General features: G+C 44.9%; 1 pseudogene across 1 annotated transcript; it reads left to right on the forward strand.

Moving 5' to 3' along the window:
• The first annotated feature begins 5,679 nt into the window (after positions 1 to 5,679).
• LOC147886536 (protein TORNADO 1-like) lies at positions 5,680 to 8,789 on the forward strand (annotated as a pseudogene). The gene is made up of 7 exons (XR_015543291.1): positions 5,680 to 6,122; positions 6,268 to 6,634; positions 6,939 to 7,206; positions 7,298 to 7,313; positions 7,420 to 7,739; positions 8,020 to 8,510; positions 8,609 to 8,789. The product of XR_015543291.1 is annotated as a protein TORNADO 1-like (transcript).
• The last annotated feature ends 219 nt before the right edge of the window (positions 8,790 to 9,008 follow it).

Genomic DNA, 9,008 nt, shown 5'->3' on the forward strand with positions numbered 1-9,008 from the left:
GGTTTACACAAATCTTACCATGGTTGAACTAACCCAGGCACTTGAAACTAACCACAGTTAGCTTTGACCACCTTATCTGCCACGTGGCCAGATGATGACCTAGCCTCTGAACCACGGGTTAACCTCACCTAACCTTGGTTAGATACTATCTGCCACGTGTCATTTTTCTGTGAGACTTTGGAGAAGGAAGGTTTGAGGCGACGACGGCGACGGAGGTTCTAAAGACGCTGCGCCATTCGCTGGTTCTACGTTTGGAGGAGGCCCGTGATGGAGTCGAGTCTGGAGGATTGGCCTTGCAAGAGTTCGTGAGGGTCGTAGATGGCTCGCTACGTTCGTTGAAGACAGTCGGCGTCCGTGTGCTGAAGCCAGTGAGCCGTGCGGCTGGCTGTTTGCTTCTGTGTCGTGGCTGCTCGTCGTGTAGGTGGCTTGCAGCGTCTGTAGAGGCTTGTCGAGGGCTCTTGGATGGCGCTGAAGCTGTGGTCACTGCTGTTGCTATAGATTCGGGCTGGGGTTGCACTGGCTTTTAGAGTTGCAGGAGCCGTGGTCGTTGAGGAGCTTCCTTCACTGCAGTAGGACCAAGCCCAAGGCAAGTGTATTGTATTTGCATGAAAAACCTGCTCAACTGATGGCAGATTCATGTAAGCCACCAGCTCGTCATCGATGGAGGCGCTGGAGTGTAGAAGGATTCTTTTGTTGGCCTTTGGAGGTTGGAGTCAACCTTCTGCAGTAGCTCGTGGATATGTGCTACAATAGAGGTCGCTACTGGGGCTAGACGACCATGGAGGCTTGTATGTGAAGATTGAGCTTGTAGAGATAGCTCTTGGTGGCTTCAAGGCTGGAAGCCGACCGGTCGATTAGTCAAATTACTAGAATGACAATAGATAGGAATTTTTTCTCAAAGCTTTCAACAAACTGAACAATCAGAGAGTCTCTTTCTCACAAGCTCTCTCTAAGAAGAAGAAGAAGAAGAACTCCTCACATATCTCTCTCTCTCTCTCTCTCTCTCTCTCTCTCTCTCTCTTATATCAGGAAAGACGGAAATATCTCAAAGCAATGAACGGAATTTTCATTCAATGGATGGAATTCTCTCAATCTAAAACTAAAACTAACCTAGGAGAAAAACATGATCTCCTAAGACATGCCTACAACTAATCTAGGAATGGAAGCAATCCTAGTGAACTACTAATCAGCTAAACTAGGAGAGCTAAACCTATGCTCTGATACCATGACAAAACATGTGTGCCTCAGGATCTATGGAGCGCTCTAAGGTGGATGGAACCTATGTGGAAACATGATGAAGAGAGTGCTCATGACATGTATCTCAAGTCAATTAGGTTCCAAGACAGATTAGCTTGGACTCATAAAGAGAATCTTGAGATAGTGCAAAGTGCTTGATTGATATTCCTTCAAATGAACCTCCCTTTTATAGGTGAGGGTACTTACATCCATTTTGCTTGCTCACATGTGGGATATCTCCTCCATGCCATGTGGCAGCTTACCCTTTGCTCATACCTTTGCTCTACAAGTGCTCATGGCACCACAACTCTCAACAAAAATATGAAGAGGGGAGAGGAGAAGAGTGGAGATGAGGAGAGAGGGCACAGCTAGAGAGCACACCACAAATGACTAACTGTACACTAGATTTAGTTGAAAAAATAGAATATATACAAACCCATTTAGGGTTAGCGTTAGGGGACTGAGCATTACATTCCATCACACCCCTTTAATGGGAATGTACTTCCTCTAGGTCAAACCAAGAGCTAGCCGGTGTTTCTCGAATAGCTCTTTACCGAGTGGATTGGTAAAGATGTATGCAACATTTTCTTTGCTATCACAATGCTGTAGTGTGATGTCACCAAATAACACTCTTTCTCTAATGAAGTGCTCTCTGACATCAATGTGCTTTGTCCTAGAGTGATATATTGGATTCTTGGCCAATGCTTGAGCCGATTAATTATCACAGTATATTGTTGTTGGCTTTGACTCATTAAATTAATCTATTTCTGACAATAGTCTTATGAGCCATATAGAAGCACCTCCGTGAACGAGCAGCAAAGCACCACGAAACAAGGAGCATGTCTCGCAGCTACGCCATCAAGAGGGTGCTCCAGGAATCCACTCGAATACAGGACATACTTATCTCCATGTCCAAGCAAATGGAAATTGCTTTGTATGCTATCACCCTTCAACGCCAGGAGTTATTGGATTTTTACGTGAAGCCAAGATCTCTCCAATGGTGGAACCATTATGTGCAAGCCACTCGTGGTGATGATGAGCGATTCAAGGAGGTCTTTCGATTGCCTTTGGAATTGTTTCAAGGATTGACTGAGTTGCTTCAGGAGCAATTGCAGCAAGGTCCATACCGGCATCCGTCACAAAAGTTAGTGGCAGGCTCATTCCGGTTGAGAAGCAAGTGGCTGTGGCCCTTCTTCGGTTGGCAAGTGGCACAAGGCTCATAGACATTGGTGAGCATTTTGGTCTTGGCAAGTCCACGGTATGCAAGATTGTTCACAAGTTTGTAGATGCCTTGATTGTACATCGTGCACACTTCATCTCTTGGCCGCAAGACCCCATACGACTTCAAAGGGTGAAAAGGGGTTTTTCCTTCAACGAGGCCTTCCCAATTGTTGTGGAGCCATGGATGTAACTCATGTCAACATGGACTTGCCAAAGAATGAGAGTCAGTTTGATTGGTTCGACCGCAATAAAAATTACTCCATGAGTGTGCAATGCATTGTTGATATGGACCTTAGATTCATGGATATCTTTGCAGAATGGCCAGGATCGGCTCATGACAAGGATTTTGAACAATTCCTCCTTCATCCATTGCGTGGATGCAGGCATCTACTTGAATGGGAACTCCTTCACTGATGGAAATTTCACCTTACGTGAGTACATAGTGGTTGATGGTGGCTACAAGTTGCGAGATTGGTGCATGACTTCCTACACACTTCCTCGGATTGAGTTGCAAAGGAAATTTAACTTCTACCTCTCCTCTACTCGCATTGTAGTGGAGAGAGCATTTGGGAGATTAAAGCAAGTTTGGAGATATCTCCATGGTAAGATCTTTGTGTCCAGATCCACATAGGCTTTCTAATATTGTCGTGGCTTGTTGTATCCTTCACAACATCTTGCTTGACTTGGACTTGGATGAGGAGATCCAATATGAGGAAGAGATGCCACGTCCTATTCGTAGGGTGCCATGGAGGAATCCCAAGGTCCTTCGAGACTCGCTAGCTCAGTATGTTTGTAGAGCATAGCTTGCTTTGTCATGTGCATTGGTTGCATATATGCATGATCACTTTTTGTTTTTGTATAGGCAATTTGTCTCTTTGACTACATTATAGGCTCGAGCTCACATTAACAGATAAAGACTTCCGCCAGGAGAACCAGACAAAGATAGCCAGATCGAGTTGCACAGTGTCCACTCGAACACCACATTGATAAAGATTAGAGGAGGGTCGAAGAGGTTGCCTTTGAACCAAGGTTGCGCAGATTGGTGACAGCAGCCAAGGGTGTCTGCACTCCTTGCGTCAAAGGATGTTGAGCTTGTGGAGGAGATGCACATGAATGCTCAGATCGGGAAGGAGAGGACGCTATGCTGAGGACGACCTCGTCAAGGTGTGATGGTGGGTGGGAAAAACAGTCGAACTGTGTGCTCGGAACTACCTCCTCATTGTCTTCTACGCTCCATGACCCGTTCAAATCAGAAAGGGACTCCATGCTCAGAAACACACACGAAGGCAATGCCTGTGAAAGAGAATGAAGGGGCATATGTTGATTTATAAGGTGGCAAGCTTTAAGGAGTCGTTGTGTCGTCATATCCGCCATGAAGAGAGAGCAACACATGAAACGAGTGACGTATACTGAGTATTACGATGGAGGTAAAAGCCCATGAAGAGAACGGACAGAGGTGGCTGTGGTAGTAACGGTTGAGGATGGATGGAGGTAGGAGAGGAGGAACGGAAGTAGGCAGAGGATGAAAAGGAACATAGGGAGAGGACGCAGAGCCCATGAAGAGAGAGCGGACGGAGGTGGTTGTGGTAGTAGGTATCGAGGATGGACGGAGGTAGGAGAGGAGGAACGGAAGTAGGAAGAGGACGGAAAAGGAGGTAGGGAGGAGAGGTGTCAAGCGAGGAGAAGGTACAGCAAAAGAGGTGAGAAGTGAAGAGGAGGAGAATGGAAGGAGGGAGGAGACGGAGGTGAGAGGATAGGAGCTTTGCATCGAGGGGCAGGATGCAGGTGTGCAAAGCACACTGGTGGATGCTCTATTCGAGGGAGCGGGTGAGTAGATCAAGGGATGGAGCACCTCGGAGGTGCAAGGAATCCAAGGAAGTTTGCTAGATGCAAACTGCCATCGTTGGGTCCAGCCCGTCGCACTCACCTCAAAGACTCGCACCAGCGTGGGAACCTCCATCGATGAGGTAAAACGGGGCATATGCCCATGCGTGGAAACAGGTCCATAGACGTGCCGTTGACGGTCGAGGAGCTCACCCAGCTCTTCGAGGAATTGTCGATTGATCAGGCCTCATAGTGCAGCTTGGAATGCCTTCGACTGCATTGGATTGAGCATCGCACCAGCAACTCGCATCTCTTACAAGCCGCCTGCATCGTACGCCTTCCCCCTTCTCTCCTATTCCTTCACGTTTAAACCTCGACGTCCAATCCTCTTCCAATGGAATTTGCAGCTGGCACCACACTGGCTTCTCTTCTGAGCTCCCCCGACTTCTGCAATCTCCAAGGCCTATCGTTCCCCTTGTGGTCCTCATTCCCCATCAAAAGTCGTGAGGACTTGCAACATGTCGGACATGCTCTCTCCGCCACTAAGTCCAACTTACAAGCCTTGACGCTGTACTCACCTGATATCCGCGAAGTAGTCCCTGAGGAGTTTGTCGCAGAAATTCTTTGGCAAAACGCCACGCTTACCGTCCTCTACCTCCGCAATTTCAAAATGCCACGACCCTCTGGGTTCGACGTCTTCTTCGAACATGTCGCCGCCAACGAGTCCTTGACCTAGCTCTCGTTGAAGGTCTGCAAGGGCCCTGGACACTTGACTCAGTCCTTGACAGCCTTGAAGAGAACGGGATGATCAACGACATCGATTTCTCCTTATCCATCAATGAATGCAAGAACTTCGCTGCTATCCATGTGCAGCTAGAGCGGAATAAGAGGAATGCAGAGGTCATCAAGGAGTTGTCCAATGCGGAACACTCGCCTACAACAGCCCGAATGTTTCTTTGTGGAGGCCTTATTCAGGTAGATATATTGAACTGCAACTTTCACTTCACTGGGCTGCCGTAGGTAGCCTTAGTGAAGGCTTCAACTTTGAAGATAGGCAAAATTCAGAAAATTTTAAAGTTTTTATTGTGAATTGTTGATTGGTCCACTTGTGTTTTTTATGATTGATTATCTCCACCTATTCCTCCCTCTTTCTCTCTCTTTCAAATGTCTTTCTATTTGAAGGCAAGCCCACCCCCCTCTCTCCCTCCCTCTCTTCTCTTCATGCACATTGAAGTCTTCCCTCTCTCTATCTCTTTTCCAAGCTACGCATTTGAGGCAAGCCTTTTGAATGCTTTATGAGCATTCATTTTGTTGTTTCGAGCTTCCTTCTTATTTGGAATGCCTATCAGGGAAAACCACATTAGTACGTTCGTTGGCCTGCACATAGGAGGTCACGACACTCAACAAAATCTTTGACCGAGTTTGGGTTCTCTATCACAAAATGGGGCTGGTTCGTCCGCGTACCCGTGGTATAGAGATTATAACACTTGCACAAGGCGAGCAAAAAATAGCAGCATGGTACATGGCGGGCCAGTTTGAGCATCACTCCTTTCACGATTACATGTTCCCCGACATTATTGATCGAGCCAGTCCCTCGTTCTTCCTGTTTGTTTGGAATCCCTTGGAGGTCGAGGACAACGGCAAGGCCACGTCCAAAAAGAAAGCACCCGAACAATTCTGTCAAGAATTTGACTACTGGCTCAAATTTACCGCGTCCAAGTCAAGAAGGTCCAAAGCTTTCAAGCCGAAGTTGATCATTGCATTAACCAGAAAGGATCAATGCCAGGATCCTAGATTCCAATTTACCCCAGAGATTAAAAGGCTTCAACGCAAGTTTCATGGTCTCGTAGACTTCGCATGGAGAGCGTCTTTGAGGTGGACGCTCGCAAACCTGCATCCGTATCTGAGTTAGCTCGGTCTATCTTTAGTACTGCTGAACGAGTTCTACAATCGGCGAAGCTCATGTTTGGCATATGTGAAATGGTACGCCTCCACTTCCACATGAAGTCTCAAAAAAGAGAATTCCCCCCTTGGTCACACGGCAAGATTTTGAAGCAGTTTGTATCAGTAAATTCAAACTAAATCCTGATCAACTGGGTGCAATTGCTCTCTCTCTCAATGACTCTGGGAACTGGATTTTCATGAAAACACTGGATTTTGTGGTTCTTGATACACGATGGTTTTGTTATAACATCATGGGGAACCTCATATACTATGGTGGACCAACTACTGGTGTAAGAAGGGATGGCTTTTTTACACAACAGCATATTCAACAACTTTTGGAGAGCGAGCTGCAAGCTGGTTCAAATACACAAAATGGAAAGTCTCTATTATACATACGTCCTAAACCAAGGTTTGCTTCCAAAGTTTTGCATTTCGTCCAAGTTTTGGAAACTTTCTCTCAAGAATTATTAAACAAGTTTCTTTCATGTCGTCCTTTCAGTATTAGGGATGCTTGAAGCTAATCCAGTCCCCCCTTAGCATTACGATGACGGATTGTGGAGCATGCATCTACGGACAGCCTGAAGATGGGGGAGGATGGCCATAGGCTTTGTTGCCTTCTCATTGCTGTCCGTGGACGTCTGAATCCCCCCTTAGTACTTCAATAAAGTTCTCCACTTTTCTTAATCTTAACTTCATCCTTTTTTTGTCTACAGGCCGCTGATGACTAAAGTTAAGGGCAAGGATCTAGTCAAGTTATTGGTAGGGCTACAGCTAGCTTGCACGAAAGTTTCGGAGGATGAAGATTCAGGAATTGTATTCATTCCAGCTAGCGTGTATTCTACTACTAGCTCACTTGTGGATCATAGATGGGAACAAGTGACGAACACCAGTGATGCGATCCCACAATTTCTTGGTCGCCGTCTCAAATGTCAAGATTCAGATTGTTTTTTCCTCACGCCCTGAGTATTTCCTATGCTTCAGGTTTGAACTTGGTATAGTTTTTGTGAACGTTTGCAAAATCACATCAATGCTCCATTTTCTGTTGCCAAAGTCTTTAATTACATCCTTATAGGATGCAGTCTACATTAGTGTTCACTCTCTCTCATCTTGTTTGTGTTGTAGGTTGCATTTCACAACAAGTTTAAACAGGTTGTTCTAGAAAAGGACCTGATAGCATTCATAATTGAGGAGTAGAAGAGCGAATTAAATTTTGTGGGGGTGGAGGAGAGGAACATAGTATTGATATCTTGGTCAGTTCTCTTAAGAGCTTTGACGACACGGTAAAGTGGGTCAAATTACAGGTGATAAATGACATCATCACCATGCGTGCATCATCAAAAGGTGTACAAGGGGTGGAGCTTCAACAAGCAATAATACGGCCATCATTTGTGAAAGAGTGTAGGAGAAAAGAGGAGAGACGACATCAGTTTGTACCATTGGTAGACTTGCAAAAGAATCTAGAGGAAGAGTTTATTATAACCAAATGGGAAGTTGAAAGATGTTTTCTATACTTGGCTAGCTCATGAAGATGGGAATGTTGAATTTACTAAAAGAGAATCTGATCGTGTTGTGCCTCTCTTAGGTGGCAGGGAGGTTTTAGAGCTATGTAGCAGAGTCAAGAAAGTTACCATGCAATGTTCACTTACATTATTGGGTGATGAGGATATTCGTATGGAAAATTCCTTGAAGAAAGAAGAGGAAGAGTTGCAATTTGATACTAGTAAGCAATCAGGAAAAGAGCGGAAGAAGCTTTATGATAAACTGGTCTCTGTTGAAAAGGAACTACAAAAATAGCTTACTATGATAAGGATGGAAATATCTAGCCTTCATGAGCGAGTGTCCAAGAGATTCACAGAGTTGCCAACATATTTTAAGGAAAACGAGGGAGGGAAGCTACCATCCATGTGTTTGTTAACAATGGACAAGGGTTCCAATTGGAGGCGAGTGATTGCCACCATAATTCGTAATTTGCATGAAGCACGGTTGGAGCTATTATGTGAGCATAAGGGAATCCCTCATATTGTAGCAAGGCAACCTGGTCTCTCTTTCACCAGTTTGGAAGATGAAATATTGAAGACTTGTCTACCTTACATCAAGTCTTTTACCATTTTTTTACTAGTAGCAATGAAAGCAAGTGCCCACTTAGCAATTGGTGCAGGATATTTGGTTCCTGATGCTAATGAAGTGCTCCACTTGATTGAAGACATGCCCAAAGTGCCTTCTTTCCTTCAGCCAGAAGACTCTAAGGAAGTCGCTACGACCACAAGGACTTCATACTTCTCCAGGTTTCATCCCATGTCATCATGTTAAGATTACATTTTACGCATTTAACATCATCTAAGCTAATTTCTTTTATTTGGTTGTTGGCATGTGTGACTTGAAGGAGTGATTTTGAGCAAGCACGTGGATGGCTTTGGAACGTTCTCTCTCAACACAAATATGAACACAAATACCAAATTTATGAGAAATTCAAACTATGGCGTGTTCATTATACGGATGGCAAGGTTGCATGCGTCTACGACGATCAAAACTACTCTGATGGGAACCCTTATCCCCTTCCATGAGGTCCAGTAGCTTGTTTACAAATTGCTTTTTGTAAACTAGTCCATAAGCCACACATCACAAGAATCTTTCTTGTATCTCCAATCGGGTTTTCTGTCCTCACTATATTAGCATGATTTCAATTGAGATCTTTATCATTTGAGTAATGCTCATTGACTATCATTCCTATGCAAATCTTAAACTCACTAATATCCTGATGGTACATGAGTTGGATCCGTACT

Source organism: Dipteris shenzhenensis, chromosome 24 (assembly GCF_047967505.1).
Source record: "Dipteris shenzhenensis isolate YYH24624 ecotype China chromosome 24, Dip_SZ_1.0, whole genome shotgun sequence".
Classification (NCBI taxonomy): domain Eukaryota; kingdom Viridiplantae; phylum Streptophyta; class Polypodiopsida; order Gleicheniales; family Dipteridaceae; genus Dipteris; species Dipteris shenzhenensis.